General features: G+C 39.7%; 1 pseudogene; it reads right to left on the minus strand.

The window, feature by feature from the left end:
• Positions 1–15,372: 15,372 nt before the first annotated feature.
• LOC133765270 (very-long-chain (3R)-3-hydroxyacyl-CoA dehydratase 2-like) lies at positions 15,373–16,221 on the minus strand (annotated as a pseudogene).
• Between the last annotated feature and the right edge of the window lie 4,279 nt (positions 16,222–20,500).

The raw sequence follows: 20,500 nt of genomic DNA on the forward strand, positions 1-20,500 counted from the left end.
TTTTTAAGTCAATATCTAATATATTTGGGTTTACTGCCCAACTAGTTGTTACATAGTGTATGAGGTTTCCAGCTTTGTCACTTAGAAGAAGGCTCTTCACGCTGTCTTTCTTGCTGTGGAGGAAGCTCTGCCACTTGACCTTGATTTAATGTCTCCCATAGTTCTTGAAGTATCTGTGGTAGATCACAATGCCTTATTGGATCTGGAAGTACTTTAAGAGAACAATCAAAGTAAAGGAACCTAGGGTTTTGAAGCTTGCTTATTTGTGAAAGAACTCTGTATTTGTGAAAGTTCTGCATTTGGCATAAGACCAAAATAGCATATGGTGGGTTCTCAAGGGACCATGTGAACTGAGCTGCCAATTACAAAATTAGAATTGTTTTATTCTTGAAGTCTTAAATTTGAGTACACCCCACAGTGCTCTATCATCAAGTGGAAGCAACAAGATGGGACCTGGGCAGAACTTGAGACACTATTTATTTATATAATCAAGTGACTAATTTTGTCAGTACACCAACTTCTTCCATGTTTTCATCTTGCTGTTAGACTACCCCTATGGCTATAGCTATGGAGTTCCATGTAACCAGTTGGGTGAAGAAAAATTTGAGCATGGTTTGTGGATGGTCTTACCTACCATCCCAAAGTGAATTGGTACAGAATTTCACTTCCTTCCTTTGGGTATAACTTCAAAGGAGGCACATCTAATTTACTGTTGTACCTGGAGGGAGAGCTATGTGGAAGCTTGAGTCACACTGACTAAGGAGATATGAATAATGCTTTGGTAGAAAGAATAAGATTGGAAGATTTATGCCCAAAATATTTAGAGAAGATTATGATGTATAAAAATACCTAACAATGGGCTCAGAGTAAGAGAACATGCATGTATGTCTCACCTAACTGTTCACCAAGTGTTACTCCTTGCAGAGGGCATAAATCTGTAAAAGGATAGAGGTTCTGAACAATGTTATCCATCCTGACCTTAATATTTGTAAGGCACTGAACTCACTAGTAATACAATACTTTTTTTTAAGTACACAAGGTACACAATATGCAAGCACCACTACATTCAAAGCCATAAGATACTACCAACAAGCTTCGTGAAAGTAAAAGTAGGTATTTAGCCTATTGGTTAAGACACGTATCAGAATGCCTAGGTTTAGGGGCCAGCACTGTGGCCCAGCAGGTTAAAGCCCTGACCTGAAGTGCCGGCATCCCATATGGGTACTGGTTCTAGTCCTGGCTGCTCCTCTTCCAATACAGCTCTCTGCTATGGCCTGGGAAAGCAGTAGATGATGGCCCAAGTCCTTGGGTCCCTGTACCCACATGGGAGACCTAGAAGAAGCTCCTGGCTCCTGGCTTCGGATCGGCACAGCTCCGGCTATTGCAGCCATCTGGGGAGTGAACTAGCAGATGGAAGACCTCTCTCTTTATGTCTCTACCTCTCTCTGTAACTCTTTCAAATAAATAAATCTTAAAAAAAAAAAAAAGAATGCCTAGGTTTAATATCTGACTCCTGACTCTAGCTTCCTGCAAATAAAGATCCTTGGAGTCAGAGGTGATGGCTCAAGTAATTGGGTTCCTGCCACATAGATATGAAACCTGGATTGAATTCCTGGCACCTTGCTGCATCCTGGCACAGCCCCAGCTATTACTGACATTTGAGGTATGAGTCACTCAGGAAGACAGTAGTTTTTGAGACTTTAGTCTGCTATCCTCCTCATTTATGGGAGATTATTAAAGTTTATTTTTAATTAAAGTTTATCTTTCCTCAAATCATGTCCTTATTATTCTGATTTGGCACCACTGACGAGAACCTCCTTTTGGTAACAAGATTCTATGTTAAGCAGCTGCAAAGGGAAGGGTATTGTGGTACTGCCAGTTAAGTTGCTGACCCAATATTATTGCTTGAGATTGAGTCCCACTACTCTTTTTCTGATCCAGTTTCCTGCTTATGTGCCTGGGAAGTAGCAGATGATAGCGCAAATACTTGGGTCTCAGTCACCCATTGAGAGACCCAGATTGAATTTCAGACTCCTGTTGTAGGCATATGGAGAGTGAACCAGCAGATGGAAGATCCCTCTTTCTCTCTCCCTCTCCCTGTCACTTGCCTTTCAAATAAGTAAATAAATTTTACAAAGCTAGGAAAAGAGTAGCAAACTAAACCCAATTTTATTTAGTCAGGGTTAATCTTATGAGTATAAAGTTAACTGTAAATACATCTTTGTAAAAATTAAGAGTGGGAATAGGAGAGAGAGGAGGAAGAAGAATGGAAGTGTGGGTGGGATGGAGAGTAGGGTGGAAAGTATCACTATGTTCCCAAACTGTATATATGAAATGTATGAAATTTGTATACATTAAATAAAATTTAAAAAGATATATAATAGTAGATGTTAGTACATGCTGAGAGAAAAAATAAGCAGTGGTATAGGATGTGGAATGTGAGTAGAGGTTTGCAGTTTAAATAAGGATATCCTCTCTGAGAGTAAAACTGAGTGAAAACCTGAGGGAATTAAAGGAAGAAATCACACAGGGCCAGCTAATTCAAACGGCTGAGGCAAAGTGTTACCAAGGACTGACAGCTCAGGAAAAGGCAATGATGTAATTTAAAATGAGTGTGAAGTGGTTTCAAATGAGTTACTTTGGCATTATCCTGGAGGGGGGTTTTGTGGGAGGTCAGATAGTGCTGCCCCTGGTAAGTCATTATAAAACACAGGCTTTTACTCTGAGCAAGCTTACTGAAGATGTGTGAGCACAGAAGCAATTGGTTTATCATATCTTAACAGCATCCCCTTTTTTTTTTTAACTTTTATTTAATAAATTTCCAAATTACAGCTTATGGATTACAGTGGCTTTTTCCCCCCTATAACTTCCCTCCCACCCACAACCCTACCATCTCCCGCTCCCTCTCCCATTCCATTCACATCAAGATTCATTTTCAATTCTCTTTATATACAGAAGATCAATTTAGTATATATTAAGTAAAGATTTCAACAGTTTGCACCCACACAGAAACACAAAGTGTAAAGTACTGTTTCAGTACTAGTTATAGCATTACTTCACATTGAACAACACATTAAGGACAGAGATCCTACATGAGGAGTGGCCGGTGCCGTGGCTCAACAGGCTAATCCTCCGCCTTGCGGCGCCGGCACACCGGGTTCTAGTCCCAGTTGAGGCGCCAGATTCTATCCCGGTTGCCCCTCTTCCAGGCCAGCTCTCTGCTATGGCCCAGGAAGGCAGTGGAGGATGGCCCAAGTGCTCCTGGGAGACCAGGAGAAGCACCTGGCTCCTGGCTTTGGATCAGCATGATGTGCCAGCCGCAGCGGCCATTGGAGGGTGAACCAACGGCAAAAAGGAAGACCTTTCTCTCTGTCTCTCTCACTATCCATTAAAAAAAAAACAAAACTACATGAGGAGTAAGTGCACAGTGACTGCTGTTGTTGACTTAACAAATTGACACTCTTGTTTATGGCGTCAGTAATCACCCTAGGCTCTTGTCATGAGTTGCCAAGGCTATGGGAGCCTTTTGGGTTTGCTGACTCCAATCTTATTTAGACAAGGTCATAGTCAAAGTGGAAGTTCTCTCCTCCCTTCAGAGAAAGGTACCACCTTCTTTGATGGCCTGTTCTTTCCACTGGGATTTGTTTAGAATAGAAGGAAGTGGGTCAAAATTGGAAGTAGGGAGGAAATTAGACTACTACTGTAACACAGGTGATAGACTATGGTTTCCTAGCTGGGTCATAGTAGTAAAGGTAGTGAAGTCATAGTTCTATGTACTCTTAAGATTAATGTATGATTTTTTTATTAAACTTTTATTTAATGAATATAAATTTCCAAAGTATAGCTTATGGGTTACAATGGCTTCCCCCCTCCCATAACTTCCCTCCCACCCGCAACCTTCCCCTTTCCCGCTCCCTTTCCCCTTCCATTCATGTAAAGATTCATTTTCAATTTTCTTTGTATACAGAAGATCAGTTTAGTATATATTAGGTAACGATTTCAACAGTTTGCCCATATAGCAACATAGAGTGAAAAAACTACCATTGGATTACTAATTATAGCATTAAATAGCAATGTACAGCACATTAAAGACAGAGATCCTACATAATTTTTTTCAAATTAATTAATTTTCTATGCCATTTCCATTTTAACACCAGGTTGTTTTTTTTTTTTCATTTCCAATTCTCTTTATATACAGAAGATCACTTCAGTATATAATTAGTAAAGACCTCATCAGTTTGTGCCCACACAGAAACGCAAAGTATAAAAATACTGTTTCAGTACTAGTTATAGCATCACTTGGCTTTAGACGACACATTAGGGACAGATCCCACATGGGGTGTAAGTACACAGTGACTCCTGTTGCTGATTTAACAATTTGACACTCCTGTTCATGGCGTCAGTAATCTCCCTAGGCTCTAGTCATGAGTTGCCAAGGCTATGGAAGCCTTTAGAGTTCGCTGACTTTGATCTTATTCCGATAGGGTCATAGTCAAAGTGGAAGTTCTCTCCTCCCTTCGGAGAAGGGTACCTCCTTCTTTGATGGCCCCGTTCTTTCCACTGGGATCTCACTCACAGAGATCATTCATTTAGGTCTTTTTTTTTTTTTCCATGATATCTTGGCTTTCCATGCCTGCTATACTCTCATGGGCTCTTCAGCCAGATCTGAATGCCTTGAGGGCTGATTCTGAGGCCAGAGTGTTGTTTAGGACATCTGCCATCCTATGAGTCTGCTGTGTATCCCACTTCCCATGTTGGATCTTTCTCTCCCTTTTTGATTCTATCAGTTAGTATTAGCAGATACTTGTCTTGTTTGTGTGATCTCTTTGACTCTTAGACCTATCAGAGCTATCAATTGTGAGCTGAAATTGATCACTTGGACTAGTGCAATGGCATTGGTACATGCCACCTTGATGGGATTGTGTTGGAATCCCCTGGCACATTTCTAACTCCACCATTTGCGCCAAGTCCGATTGAGCATGTTCCAAATTGTTCATCTCCTCCCTCCCTTTTTCCACTCTTAGATCACTTTTCAGTTAAAATTTAAACACCTAAGAATAATTGTGTGTTAATTACTGAGTTCAACCAATAGTACTAGAACAACAACAACAACAACAAATACTAAAAAGGATAAAGTATTACATTGTACATCTAAAGTCAGGACAGGAGCTGATCAGTTCATTGTTGCTTATAGTGTCCATTTCACTTAACAGGTTTCCCCTTTGGCACTCAGTTGTTGCCGATCAGGGAAAACAAATGATATTTTTCTCTTTGGGACTGGCTTAATTCACTCAGCATGATGTTTTCCAGATTCCTCCATCTTGTTGCAAATGACTGGGTTTCATTGTTTCTTACTGCTGTATAAGTATTCTATGGAGTACATGTCCCATAATTTCTTTATCCAGTCTACTGTTGATGGGCATTTGGGTTGATTCCAGGTCTTAGCTATTGTGAATTGAGCTGCAATAAACATTAATGTGCAGATGGCTTTTTTATTTGCCAAATTAATTTCCTTTGGGTAAATTCCAAGGAGTGGGATGGCTGGGTTGTATGGTAGGGTTATGTTCAGGTTTCTGAGGAATCTCCAGACAGACTTCCATAGTGGCTTAACCAGTTTGCATTCCCACCAACAGTGGGTTAGTGTCCCTTTTTCCCCACATCCTCTCCAGCATCTGTTGTTGGTAGATTTCTGAATGTGAGCCATTCTCACTGGGGTGAGGTGAAACCTCATTGTGGTTTTGATTTGCATTTCTCTGATTGCTAGTGATCTTGAACATTTTTTCATGTGTCTGTTGGCCATTTGGATTTCCTCTTTCGAAAAATGTCCATTGAGGTCCTTGGCCCATCTCTTAAGTGGGTTGTTTGTTTTGTTGTTTTGGATTTTCTTGATTTCTTTGTAGATTCTGGTTATCAATCCTTTATCTGTAGTATAGTTTGCGAATATTTTTTCCCATTCTGTCGGTTGCCTCTTCACTTTCCTGACTGTTTCTTTTGAAGTACAGAAACTTCTCAATTTGATGCAATCCCAAATGTTAATTTTGGTTTTGACTGCCTGTGCTGTTGGAGTATTTTCCAGGAAGTCTTTGCCTGTGCCTATATCTTGCAGGGTTTCTCCAATGCTCTCTAATAATTTGATGGTTTCGGGTCGTAGATTTAAGTCTTTAATCCATGTTGAGTGAATTTTTGTGTAAAGTGAAAGATAGGGGTCTTGCTTCATGAATCTGCACGTAGAAATCCAATTTTCCCAGCACCATTTATTGAATAGACTGTCCTTATTCCAGGGATTAGTTTTGGATCTTTGGTCAAATATAAGTTGGCTGTAGATGTTTGGATTGTTTTCTGGTGTTTCTATTCTGTTCCATTGGTCTATCCTTCTGTTTCTGTACCAGTACCATGCTGTTTTGATAACAACTGCCCTGTAGTATGTCCTAAAATCAGGTATTGTGATGCCTCCGGCTTTGTTTTTGTTGTACAGGATTGCTTTGGCTATTCGAGGTCTTCTGTGTCTCCATATGAATTTCAGCATCATTTTTTCCAGATCTGAGAAGAAGGTCTTCGGGATCTTGATGGGTATTGCATTGAATGTATAAATTGCTTTTGGGAGAATAGACATTTTGATGATATTGATTCTTCCAATCCATGAGCATGGAAGATTTCTCCATTTTTTGGTATCCTCTTCTATTTCTTTCTGTAAGGTTTTGTAGTTTTCATCGTAGAGATCTTTAACGTCTTTGGTTAAGTTTATTCCAAGGTATTTGATTGTTTTTGTAGCTATTGTGAATGGGATTGATCTTAGAAGTTCTTCCTCAGCCGTGGCATTGCCTGTGTATACAAAGGCTGTTGATTTTTGTGCATTGATTTTATATCCTGCTACTTTGCCAAACTCTTCGATGAGTTCCAGCAGTCTCTTAGTAGAGTTCTTTGGGTCCCCTAAATAAAGAATCATATCATCTGCAAAGAGGGATAGTTTGAGTTCGTCCTTCCCGATTTGTATCCCTTTAATTTCTTTTTCTTGCCTAATAGCTCTGGCCAAAACTTCCAGAACTATATTGAATAGCAGTGGTGAGAGAGGGCATCCCTGTCTGGTACCAGATCTCAGTGGAAATGCTTCCAACTTTTCCCCATTAATAGGATGTTGGTCGTGGGTTTTTCATATATTGCTTTGATTGTATTAAGGAATGTTCCTTCCATACCCAGTTTGCTTAGAGTTTTCATCATGAAAGGGTGTTGTATTTTATCAAATGCTTTCTCTGCGTCTATTGAGAGAATCATATGGTTTTTCTTCCGCAGTCTGTTAATGTCGTGTATTACGTTGATTGTTTTGCGAATGTTGAACCATCCCTGCATACCGGGGAGGAATCCCACTTGGTCTGGGTGGATGATCTTTCTGATGTGTTGTTGCATTCTATTGGCCAGAATTTTATTGAGTATTTTTGCATCTATGTTCATCAGGGATATTGGTCTGGATTTTTGAAAAGTTACTGGTGAGAAAAGAGTCAAGGAAAACCACCACTGTCTGGAGCCGACACTGTGGCATAGCAGGTGAAGCTGCCGCCTGCAGTGCTGGCATCCCATATGGGCACTGGTTCGAATCCTGGCTGCTTGACTTCCTATCCAGCTCTCTGCTATGCCTGAGAAAGCAGTAGAAGATGGCCCAAGTCCTTGGGCCCCTTCACCCTTATGGGAGACCCAGAAGAAGCTCGTGGCTCCTGGCTTCGGATCAGCCCAGCTTCAGCCATTGCAGTCACCTAGGGAGTAAATCAAAAGATGGAAGACCTTTTTCACTGTCTCTGCCTCTGCCTCTCTGTAACTCTGCCTCTCAAATAAATAAATAAATCTTAAAAACAAAACAAAAGAAACCACTACTGTCTTCATGACCTGAGCAACTAGCAAATGAGGATATACTTACTAAGATGGGAAGGAGTTTGAAGTAGATGTTGGGGAGATCAGAAATGCAGTTACTTTGGAGTTTAGTGTGCATCTCATATAGTAAATTGAGAAACTGAGGAGCTTTGCTCAATTTACTATGCTTTGAAGTTGTTTATGTTTGAAATGATCTGTACTTTTTGAAGACAGTGAGAACTTCCTTCTAGAATACTCTGGGTGCAGTGCTTATATAATCAGGGAATATTTAACAGCTGATTCTTTGTCTTTAATTGTTTTTAGACTATTTGATCTGAGAAAATGGGTTAGGAAATAACAAGAAACAACTTAAATCTCAGGAATTCGAAACAAAAACGTTCTAAGCTGTGGTTTGACTATAGTTTGGATATATCCCAGAGGACTGCATGTTAAAAACTTTATCCCTAATGTCTTATGTTAGTGTTTAATGGATTAACATCATTAATGGGTTAAGGGAGAAACTTTATCCAGTCAGTTTAGCAAGTGGACCTAGTGGGATGTCCTAGGGTTACTGGGGCTGTGTCCTCCAAAGGTAGTCCTTAGAAGATTAATTGTACAAGCCCAGTGGGGCTTAACTATTTTCCTCTTGCTTCCTGGCTCATTATGTGCATATTTCTCCACAAACACTTTGTATTTGCCTAATATTAGTCATAGGTCATAAATATCTTCAAAGAGTAGAAATTGTTCTCCCCTGTATGCAAAAATAGAGGGAAAACGTCAAATTATTAGAGAACATCAGAGAAACCCTGCAAGATATAGGTACCGGCAAAGACTTCTTGCAAAAGACTCCAGAGGCACAGGCAGTCAAAGCCAAAATTAACAATTGGGATTACATCAAATTGAGAAGTTTCTCTACTGCAAAAGAAACAGTCAGGAAAGTGAGGAGGCAACCAACAGAATAGGAAAAAATATTTGCAAATTATGCATCCAATAAAGGTTTGATAACCAGAATCTACAGAGATCAAGAAACTTCAAAATAACAAAGCAAATAACCCACTTAAGAGATGGGCCAAGGACCTCAACAGACATTTTTCAAAAGAGGAAATCCAAACAGCCAACAGACACATGAAACAATGTTCAGGATCACTAGCCATCAGGGAAATGCAAATCAAAACCACAATGAGGTTTCACCTCACCCCAGTTAGAATGGCTTACATACAGAAATCATTAACAACAAATGATGGTGAGCATGTATGGAAAAAGGCAGACAAAGCCACTGTTGGTGGGAATGCAAACTGGTAAAGCCACTATGAAAAACAGTTTGGAGATTCCTCAGAAACCTGCATATAGCACTACCACATGACCCAGCCATCCCACTCCTTGGAATTTACTCAAAGGAAATTAAATTGGAGAATAAAAGAGCTGTCTGCACCTCAGTGTTTATTGCAGCTCAATTCACAATAGCTAAAACATGGAATCAACCTAAATGCCCATCAACAGTAGACTGGATAAAGAAATTATGGGACATGTGCTCTATAGAATACTATACAGCAGTCAAAAACAATGAAATCTGGTCATTTGCAACAAAATGGAGGAATCTGGAAAACATCATGCTGAGTGAAATAAGTCAGTCCCAAAGGGACAGGTACCATATGTTCTCCCTGATGGGTGACCACTAACTGAGCACCTAAAAGGAAACCTGTAGAAGTGAAATGGACACTATGAGAAACAATGACTTGATCAGCCCTTGTCCTAACTGTTGATGTACAATTTAATACTTTATCCCTTTTAGTATTTTTTTTTGTTCTACTTAATACCATTGGTTGAACTCTTTAATTAACACACAATTTTTCTTAGGTGTTTAAATTTAACTGAAAAGTGATCCCTGTTAAATATAAGAGTGAGAATAAGAGAAGGAAGAGATGTACAATTTGGGACATGCTCACTCAGACTTACCCCTAATCGTAGAGCTAGAAACATGCCAGGGATTCCAATACAATCCCATCAAGGTGGCATGTAACAATGCCATCTCACCAGTCCAAGTGATCAATTTCTGTTCACAATTGATTATAATGATAGGATAAAGTGTCAAAGGGATCACATAAACAAGACCAGTTTCTGCAAATAATAACTGATAGAATTAAAAAGGAGAGAACAATCCAACATGGGAAGCAGGATACACAGCAGACTCATAGAATGGCAAATGCCCTAAACAAGCCCATTAGAGTATTTTAGGCATGGAAAGCCAAGACACTCTGGCAAAAAAAAAAAAAAAAAAAAAAAAAAGACTTATATGAAAGATCTTAGCAAGTGAGATCCCAGCAGGAAGAACGGGCCATCAAAGAAGGAGGTGCCTTTCTCTGAAGGGAGGAGAGAACTTCCACTTTGACTATGGCCTTGTCTAAATAAGATCAGAGTTCGCGAATTCAAGAGGCTTCCATAGCCTTGGCAGCTCACGACAAGAGCCTCAGATGATTGCTGATATCATAAATAAGATTGTCAGTTGTTGAATCAACAACAGGAGTCACTGTGCATTTACTCCCCATGTAGGATCTGTGTCCTTAATGTGTTGTACTAAGTGAATTAATGGTAAAACTACTACTCAAACAGTACTCTATACTTTGTGTTTCTGTGTGGGTGCAAACTGATGAAATCTTTACTTAATATATACTAAGTTGGTCTTCTGTATATAAAGATAATTGAAAATGAATCTTAATGAAGAATGGGATGGGAGAGGGAGTGGGAGATGGGATGGTTGCTGGTGTGAGGGAGGTTATGGGGGAAAAAGCCACCATAATCCAAAAGTTGTATTTTCAAAATTTATATTTATTAAATAAAAGTTGAAAAAAATAGGAAAAAGGAAATTGGTGCGCACTAGTGGTGTTATAACAGTAAAATGTTTTTCTGAGATGTTTTCATGTTTATTTAGAAGGGGTCTGTGTTGATCTGAGGCCAGGAGCCAGGAGCTTCCCCTGGGTCTTCTCATCTGGGTGCAGGGGCCCAAGGACTTGGGCCATCTGCTGCTGCCTTCCCAGGCCATAGCAGAGAGCTGGATTGGAAGTGGAGCAGCCAGGAGAAGAACTAACACCCATATGGGATGCTGGCATCTTAGGCAGCGGCTTTACCCACTAGGCCACAGCGCTAGCCCCAAGAAGAGGTCTTAACTAAGTTCATGGAAAATGTGCTTTATAAAAAAGTTATCATTCATTTCATTTTTTCTGCCAAAATAAATAATTGTGGGTCAGTGTTGCTGTAAACCAGGTCTTTCTGCCACCTGCAGTGCTGGCATCCTGTGTCAGTGCCTGTTAAAGTCTCAGTTACTTTGTTTTCAACTCAGCTCCCAGTTAATGTTCCTGGATTGCAGTAGTTGATGGCAAGTATTTGAGCTTTTGCTGCCTATGTCAGAGACCAGATGGAGTTCGTCTCTCCTGGCTTGGCCCGGCCCAGCCCTAGCTATTGCAGCCATTTGGGAGAGAGTACCAGTGGGTGGAGGGTCTTTTCTCTCCCCATCTCTCCTTCTCTCTCTGTTGCTCTGCCTTTCAAATAAATATAAAACACATAAAAACAAAATGATCTTTTAATTACATTTTCTATTAAATTTTATTTTTATTTATTTATTTATTTATTTTTTGACAGGCAGAGTTAGACAGTGAGAGAGAGAGAGACAGAGAGAAAGGTCTTCCTTCTGTTGGTTCACCCCCCAAATGGCCGCTACGGCTGGCGTGCTGCGGCTAGTGTGCTGCACTGATCCAAAGCCAGAAGCCAGGTGCTTCTTCCTGGTCTCCTATGAGAGTGCAGGGCCCAAGCACTTGGGCCATCCTCCACTGCCTTCCTGGGCCACAGCAGAGAGCTGTACTAGAAGAGGAGCAACCAGACAGAATCCGGCATCCCAACCGGGACTAGAACCCAGAATGCCGGCACCGCAGGCAGAGGATTAGCCTAGTGAGCTGTGGCACTGGCCTCCTATTATTCTATTTGTGATATTTCATTAATACTATTTTAATTTTTGCCATATCTGTAGTTATGTAGTTACTAAAGAAAATAAGCATTTTTGTTTTTTTTCAACTCTACTCTTGAATGTGACTACACTTCATTGCATGATTCTTGAATGTGACTACATATGATTGCATATGACTACACATGCTCCTTTGTCATCTCTAATACTTTTTGTTTATGATTTCTTTTAGTCATGATAAAAAATTGGAAGGCAGATTTTATTTTATTTTTTTGTTAAAAAGAAAACCACATCACCAGATAATTAGAGAAGAAGGAAATAATTTGCATGAATAGAAATATAAATTAAGGTCACTAGTAATGTTAATTACATTTTCTCACCTCCCACTTAGGCCATTGTTAATTTGTAAAGGCTTTTTTTTTTTCATATATTCAAGCGTGGAACCAAAAACAACTACACATGGGTTCTCCTAAATTTTGTCTCATTAAAAATAGCAGGAGTAATCATGTAGAGATGTGAGATCAGTTATGTAGAGGCATGATAATAAAATGGAATTGGAAATTAATTTAAAATAAATTTAATTAGCTAATATCAAGCAGGGTGTTAAATACCCATGTTTCTGCACAATGGGTTGTCTATTGTAATTGCATTTCCAACATTTGAATTTTTTTTGCTTGGAATCATGTGTAGTCACATTCAAGAGTAATGGTAAAAGTGAGAAAAAAGAAAAATGCTAACTATAATTGATATGTGGATATGTTTTCTCAACTTGTTACCAGCGAATGGCAGGGTTCTTGTCTTCGCGCAAGAAAGAATTCAGGCATGAGACAGAGTAGTAGAAAGTAAAAAGTAGCAAAGTTTATTAGGGTAGGGACATCCGCAAGAACAGATGGGCACCTCTCCAGACAGGACCTGAGAGAGAGTGCAGTCGCTGGGATGGGGGACAGAGCAAGGTTACATGGTTGAGTGGAGAGATTACACCTGGCCAGGCAGGCGGGTGACTCAGCATAGAGGCAGAGGGCTGAGCCTACAGTCTGGTTGAGGCTGGGGGTTTTTAAGGAGACGGGTCTCTGTCTTCACACATCTCCTCCTGAAACAAAGGATTTTATGGATGTAAATAGTAAGAAGCTCTATCTGAGTTTTCCCTTGAAGGTATCAGACAGGAGGAAGCCTAGCTGATGCCATCCTGTGTTCAGAGGAAGGGTGAGCAGGACCCCCTTAGAGAATCGGGATCCAGAGCAGGGTGTTTGAAATGCAGATACTGGGCTGTATCTGGGAGATTGAGGAAGATTGTCAGGCAGAAGGGGCAGGGACCTCCACCTGGCAGGTTATCAGGTAGAAGGAGGCAGGGCAGGGTGCGAACACTGGGCTTCCCCTGAAACATTATCAGGATGACTTTGAGATGCAGATGCATATGCTGGACATAGACGTCTTCTCTTTAGGCCTGTTACACACACATAAGCTCATATCTAACTTCCTACCTAACAAACCCTGATTCTATCCAATAATTTTTTTATTTGAGAGAGCAAGAGAGAGAGAAAATGAGAATCTCCCATCTAATGATTCACTTCCCAAATGTCTCCACACAAAGTGCAGGGCTAAGCCAGTATCAGGAGCCTGGAACTCAGTCCAGGTCTCCCACATCGGTGATAGGAATCCAACTACTTAAGCCATCACTGTTGCCTTCCATCATGTGTGTTAGCAGAAGTTCAGAATTGGAAGTATAACTGGGACTCTAACCCAGGCATTGCAATATGGCATGTGGACATTGCATGCAGTTTTGTTTCTCAAGTACTTAGGTTAAAGACTTTTATTGATCAGATATATGAAAGATATAGGAGGCTAAATCTTTCAAGTGCCATGACAAGAAGTAGGGACTTCTGGTGTCAGGAAAATATTGAAATGAATTGATCAGAATGTTTTATGTAACAGCCTTAAGACTAAAAATAAAATCCAAGTCCCATATGACACTAGAATTTTGTTTTTTTAATATTTATGATACGATTAGTGAAATAAGCCAGTCCAAGAAAGAAAAATTATCATATATTTTCTCTTATATGTGGTTGTTAATATAGACTGCAAAAAATGTATAGCATGTCTTGTGATTTGATTGTTGTTTGTACTCCTTTGGATCTGTGATATTTATACTTTTTACTTATTGAATATCATGGTTAGTGGAGGTTAAGCCTATGATTATAGAGTGAATTGAAATTATGGTTTTTTTTTGCAAAAATTAAAGAAAAGGAAGGAAAGAATAAATAAGATTGAGGGAAGCAGAACAGGAAGGAGGGAAGTTTTTTTTTTTTTTTGAGATTTAAAATTATTTTTTAGAATCAACGACCTCCAGCTAGGGCAGTGTAGAGGGGGCTTCCAAAAGAGGAAAACCAAAAGGGACTGGTGGCAGTTGGCTTTAAGTACAATTTTGAGGAAAAAAAAACCTTGACAATCATATTGGCATTCAGTTACCAGGCAGGGACAAAAACCATCAAAAGACCTCATTTACAATTCTCCATCCTGTTTGGCCTTCTAAGGGTGGGATAGGTAACTTGTTTTCACAATAAGCTGTGAGCTCAGGAAGAGCTCTCTTGCTATTCTCATGGTAAATTTGGAGATCCCAAAGGAAGGGAGGTGGCCTGTTTGTTCTTGATAAAGATAATGTTTTTGGGGAAAGAAGCAAATATTTTACACTCCAAATTCCATTAGGATCCCCTAACTATCTATTAGCCCATCTAACTCCTCACATGCCCCCATCCTCCTGAAAATGGAAACCCTATCATCTATTAGGGGGAACCGGGCAATGATTGCTCTGGCTCCTTTATGCTGAAAAGGGGCATCTTTGGGAAGGGGGGTGTCAAGACAGGGTTCCAGCAGGAGGTGGCTTCTCCAGGAGGATGCAGTGCCAGCTTGCATAAACTGCTTCCATTGGAGGTTTCATGTACATGGCCACCTAGAATTTTATTTTTTTAAGTCTGGAGAAAATGAGTCTAACAAGCAGTTTAAACTCACAGGATCTAAAGCTGAGAACAGAGTCTTTATTAGAGGCCCTAAGAAAAGTGTCTAAACCATGAGAAAGTTTTGAGAGACAAATACAAACTGACAGAAAGGGCTTGAAAATAATCAAGTGGGCTTAAGGCCTTGTCAGTTATGAGGCTCAGACCTATCTATCTCTTCACATGTGGTACATCATTAGGGAGGCACCCTGTTGACTTTCAAAACCTAGCTGGCCTGGGAGGAGGGTTGGCTTGAAGAGAAGGTAGGTGGCATTTATAAAAGGTAAGTATTTATTAGTTAATATGCAGTTCTGCCTGCAATGTTGTTGACCCTATTTGGCCATCCCTTTGACAGCAGTAGTTAGGAAATATTTTTATCATCATAGAATTGTACCTATGAAATACATGAAATCTCTCTGTATATTAATACCATTTAAAAAAACAAAAATGGAGAAAAGAATAAAAAAAGTTCTTATTTATTTTCTATGAAATATATTGGAAACTCAAAATGTCACTGCATTTTTTGCTTTTTGGAAGAGGGGATTACAAAAAAGCAGAGAAAAGACATTTTTTCTGGTGGGGAAAAATTGGAATATAGGAGATCATTACCCAAATCAGGGATGCGTGGTATTCAAAGGTGAAATTATTTTTGTTAGGTACGCTAATGGAGTATAAGCCAACACTTCTGACAAAGGGCACAGTTTTATGTATGGTGCGAAACTTTCCTAACACTCCCCTTGAATATAGCATAATGAAAACTGCGTATCTGGCTCACTTAATGAGATAAGGCAGGTACTTTAATAGACTGAATGTATAAATGGAGAAGTGGATAATTTCTGAGTATTGATTCAATAACAAACAGGAGGAAAATGTCTTCACTATGCACCTGTTTACTATGTGTTACTAAGAAAAACTCTTAACATCATCTGGAAAGAAATCAGGACAACAGCTGGCGCCACAGCTCAATAGGCTAATCTTCCGCCTGCGGCGCCGGAACACTGGGTTCTAGTCGGTTGCCCTTCTTCCAGTCCAGCTCTCTGCTATGGCCCAGGAGTGCAGTGGAGGATGGCCCAAGTGCTTGGGCCCTGTACCAGCATGGGAGACCAGGAGAAGCACCTGGCTCCTGGCTTTGGATCAGCGTGATGCACCGGCCACAGTGCGCTGGCCGCGATGGCCATTGGAGGGTGAACCAACGGCAAAAGGAAGACCTTTCTCTCTGTCTCTCTCTCTCTCTCACTGTCCACTCTGCCTGTCAAAAAAAAAAAAAAAGAAAGAAAGAAAGAAATCAGGACAACAGAAAATGGAATAATTCCTATAGCACAGAGTAAAGTCTCCAGTAGGATGTAGTTTGGAAGAATTTCCAAGGTTTTTCAATAGAATAATAAAGGCTTTTTTGCTCCCTTTAGGCAGGGGTACTTGGACCAGACCTACCATAGTAACCCTGCCTCCCCATCATCATCACCATACTGTAGATGAACATGTAGACAAGGGCATGGCCAGAGGTCCCATGCCCTTCTTCCAGGTTCTTCTGAGTTTGTGGGCCTCAGCTATGCTGTTGCCTCTCAATGCCTGTTCATAGCCACAGAAGCCACTGCTGCCTACATGTCCAGTGCCAGGAGCATACTCATCTTGACTCACACAGCATCTTAACTGTTATGACAAATTTCCACCCCTTATTCTATTTGGAGAGTTAAAATGGTGATTTAAAATACACGGTTATCATTTTTTGCTTGCAACTAGGTGCATATTACTAAATGTGGAATGTGGAAATAAGGTGAAAGTCATTATATGTGCTTGCAAAAAACTCAGCTAGACAGAAGATCCAAGATGGCTGAACAGTGAGAAGCCACACTGACAACAACCACAGAAAGAAACCAGAAAAACAAAGGACTGACCACATTCCAAGGGAACTGCCAGAAATTGTCAGTGGAGAAGTGACAAATCAGAGCAGAAATTCTATGAGACAGAAGAAAAAAGGAAAGACACAGAGCCTTGGCTGGTCATGTGGCTAGTCACAACCTGTATCTACCCAGCCAGCCGGGAGACACCATCTTCCCAAGTCAAGGTAGGAAAAAGTTGCCATGCTCTCCACCACCAGGAGCTTCAACTGGGGGAGAATTCCAGAGTCCCTCCCTGTCCTCATTTTCAGCCTGGGTCAGTTTCAGACTGAGGTCTGAACAACTAGCTTGCTCCAAAAAGGGAAGCCACATTGCCCCACTTCGTTCCTCTAAAACCTCCAAAGCATCAGACTCAATTGGCTATGTAGAGTTGTGCTGCTGATCATATATTCTACTACCAGAAACAACAAGAGCCAAAGTCAGGGCAACTTACAGTATGCAGAGCAGAGCCAATGCATCATACAACTGTGGGAGTTTTGGGCATAAGCCCTGGAGTTGTGATCACTTACTTTGTATGATCCAGAGGGATCACCCATTGTCCTGGCGCAAGTACCAGCAGCAGCTCATAAAAAACTCAGACCAGATCTGAGAAAGTTTCCTTTGCATCTTCTAGCTCTTGGTGCTAGAACCTTAGGTACAAACCCCAGCATCACCTTTCCATGCAATGTAAGATCTTGGGACAGTTCCATCAGTGCCTTGAGGAAATGGGATTGTTGGGGTTGATATGTTGGTAGTACATTCTTTAGAGGAATTCCTGAGTGCTCTGTCTGCATTGCTCTGCTTCAAGCAGGTGGGTACCATCATCTCAATCATCTGGCTTCCACTCTGAGAAATCTGAGTAATGACCCCACTGTAACCAGTAATGTTGGGATTATAAAGGAAGTACCAATTTCTGCAAACCTACTGTAATATACCCAGTGGGATCTATGGAAGAACCAGCCTGCATTCTACCATATCTGCCAGTGTAAAATCTCCTATGTACCTTTGCCAGTGCAAAATCACCCTGTAGGACTAGGGCAGGGTTCAGTTCCTATTTCCTAGTCATGAGACTAGGGCTTTTGGTGTTATAACCCACAGCAAAAGTTACTTTCCCAGAAGGACCTTGGGAAAGGTCCATTTGCATCATACAATCCTACAGCCACAGTTGTTTGTGCCACAAGCCCTAACATCACTCAGGCTTGCCAGTGGGACAAGAGAACAACACCCTTTGTGTCCCTCAGCACCAACAATGAGGACCTGGCTATCAAAAGCCCTAGTGTAACTGATACCAAACTCTCTGGAGACTGAAGTTACACTCCCTAGGAAGCCCATATTCACCTCAAACTCATATTTCTACCCCTACAAATTGCTGCAAACTAGACCACTGTGTCACTTATAGACACAGCTGACAACATTTAAAACAAAAGAAACCATTCAGAGGTTGTGCTTCTGGGCTCACCTAGAACCAAAGTGAAAGAAAAACCAAGTGATACCTTTCATCCCATCTACACCATAAGTTCTTTCCCACTAAAACCTACTCCACAAAGAAGGAGCTTTTACAGCAGATGCACAGACATTAATGTAGGGACACAGGAAACATGAGGAAGCAAGGTAGCATGACACCTGCAAAACAACAAAATAGTTTTCCGGAAATAGATCCTGTTCTTAAGGGACTCTATGAAATGACAGAAATAGAATTCAAAATAATGATGTGAGGAAATTAAGTGCAATGCAAGAGAATACAGATAGCTTGGAGATATGAGGAAATCAATATGTCACATGAATGGAACATTCACTAAGAACATGGAAATCATTAAGAAGAAACAAGTTGAAATTTTGGAGATGAAAACTTCAATCAATGAAACGAAAAGTGCAACTGATAGCTTTAACAGGAGAACAGATCAAACGGGGGGACAAAAGTTTTGAAATAACCCAATCAGAAAAATAAAGAGAAAAGAATTAAAATGAATGAAGGTATTCTGCACGAAATATTGGATACCATTAAGTGACCAAATATTTGTATTTTGGGATTCTTTGAGAAGAAGAGAAGGAAAAAAGTATTGAGAACCTACTAAATGAAATAATAGTTGAAAACTTTCCAAGTCCTGAAAGAGACATGGGCATCCAGATGCAAGAAGCTCAAAGGATCTCAAGCAGACTGTACCAAAAAATATCTTCTCCAAGTCATGTTGTAGTGAAATTGTCAAAAGTTAAGGACAAGGAAAAACTTCTAAAGACAATGAGAAGAAATATACATATAAAGGAAAACCAATTAGACTAACAGCAGACTTCTCAGCAGAAACCGTACAGGCCGGAAGAGAGTGGAGATGATCTGCTCAAGGTCTTAAAAGGAAAAACAAGCCTTCCAAACAAGAATATTATATTCAATGAAGCTATCCTTTAAAAGTGAAGGTGAAATAAGGTATTTACTAGATAAACAAAAACTAAGAGAATTCACCATCAGATCAACCTTATAAGAAATTCTGAAGGGAGTCCTACATTATAAATAAATATTATGAAAACACAATATTACTAAATTCACTAACAAAGCAAGTATAATCAGTAGCCAGTCAACAAAATTAGATTTACTTTTACCTATCAATACTAACCTTGAATATATATGGATTAAATTCCAGTCAAAAGATTTAAAAAACTCTATTTGCTAGTTAGAAGAAACTCACTGTGCAAATAAAGATATATGTGGACTAAATAGTAAGGGTTTAAAAAAGACACTTCTGGCAAATGGAAACCAAAAATGAGCAGGAGTAGCTTTACTCAGAAAAAGCAGACTTTAAATCAAAAACTGAAAAAAGAGATAAAGAAGGACATTAGATATTGATTAAAGGATCAATTCAGCAAGAAGATACATCAGTCACAAATATATGTGCAACCAATACGAGACCACACATTTATATAGAAAATACTACTAGACCTAAAGGGTGATTTAGATTTCAATACAATAATAGTTTTGTGATTTCAACATCCTACACTCATCAATGGACAGAACACCCAGACAGAAAATTGACAAAGATACATTGGACTTGAACCATAGTATTGAGTAAATAAACCTAACAGACATTGACAGCACATTTCATCCAACAGGGAAGTTGACAGCATTAAGTGATTATATCAAAAAAATAAAAAAGTGCTAAAATAAGTGATGTATTGATGCATCTTGAGGACTTAGTAAACAAAGAACAATCCAAACCCCAAATTAGCAGGAGGTAAGAAATAATAAGAATCAGAGCAGAAATAATTGAGGTTGAAACAAAAAATTACAAAAGATCAACAAAACGAAATATTGTTTTTAAAAGAAGATAAATAAAATAAGACCAGCCCTTAGCCAGTATAACAAAGAAAAAGAGAAAAAAAATAAAATCAGAGAAGAAAAAGGAGTCACTACAACCAATATCACTGAACTACAAAGGATTGTAAGAAATGACTTTGAAGAATGATATTCTAAAAAACTGAAAAACCTCAAAGAAATGGATAACTTTCTGGATTCATATAACATATGAAGATTAAATCAAGAAGATATAGACAACCTAAACAGATCTGTAACATGTGATGAGATTTCAGCAGAAATGAAAAGTCTTTGTTATGGAAAAGTCCAGGACCTGTTGGCTTTCCTACTGAATTCTGTGAAACATTTAAAGAGGAACTACTTCCAATACTTTGCAAACTATTCCAGAATATTGATCAAGATGGAACTCTGCCACTCTTTTATGCTGGCAGCATCATTTTGATACCAAAACCAAGCACAGACACAACACAAAAAGAAGTCTACAGACCAAATCCTTGATGAACATAAATACAAAAATTCTCAACAAAATACT

Source organism: Lepus europaeus, chromosome 8 (genome assembly GCF_033115175.1).
Source record: "Lepus europaeus isolate LE1 chromosome 8, mLepTim1.pri, whole genome shotgun sequence".
Lineage (NCBI taxonomy): Eukaryota > Metazoa > Chordata > Mammalia > Lagomorpha > Leporidae > Lepus > Lepus europaeus.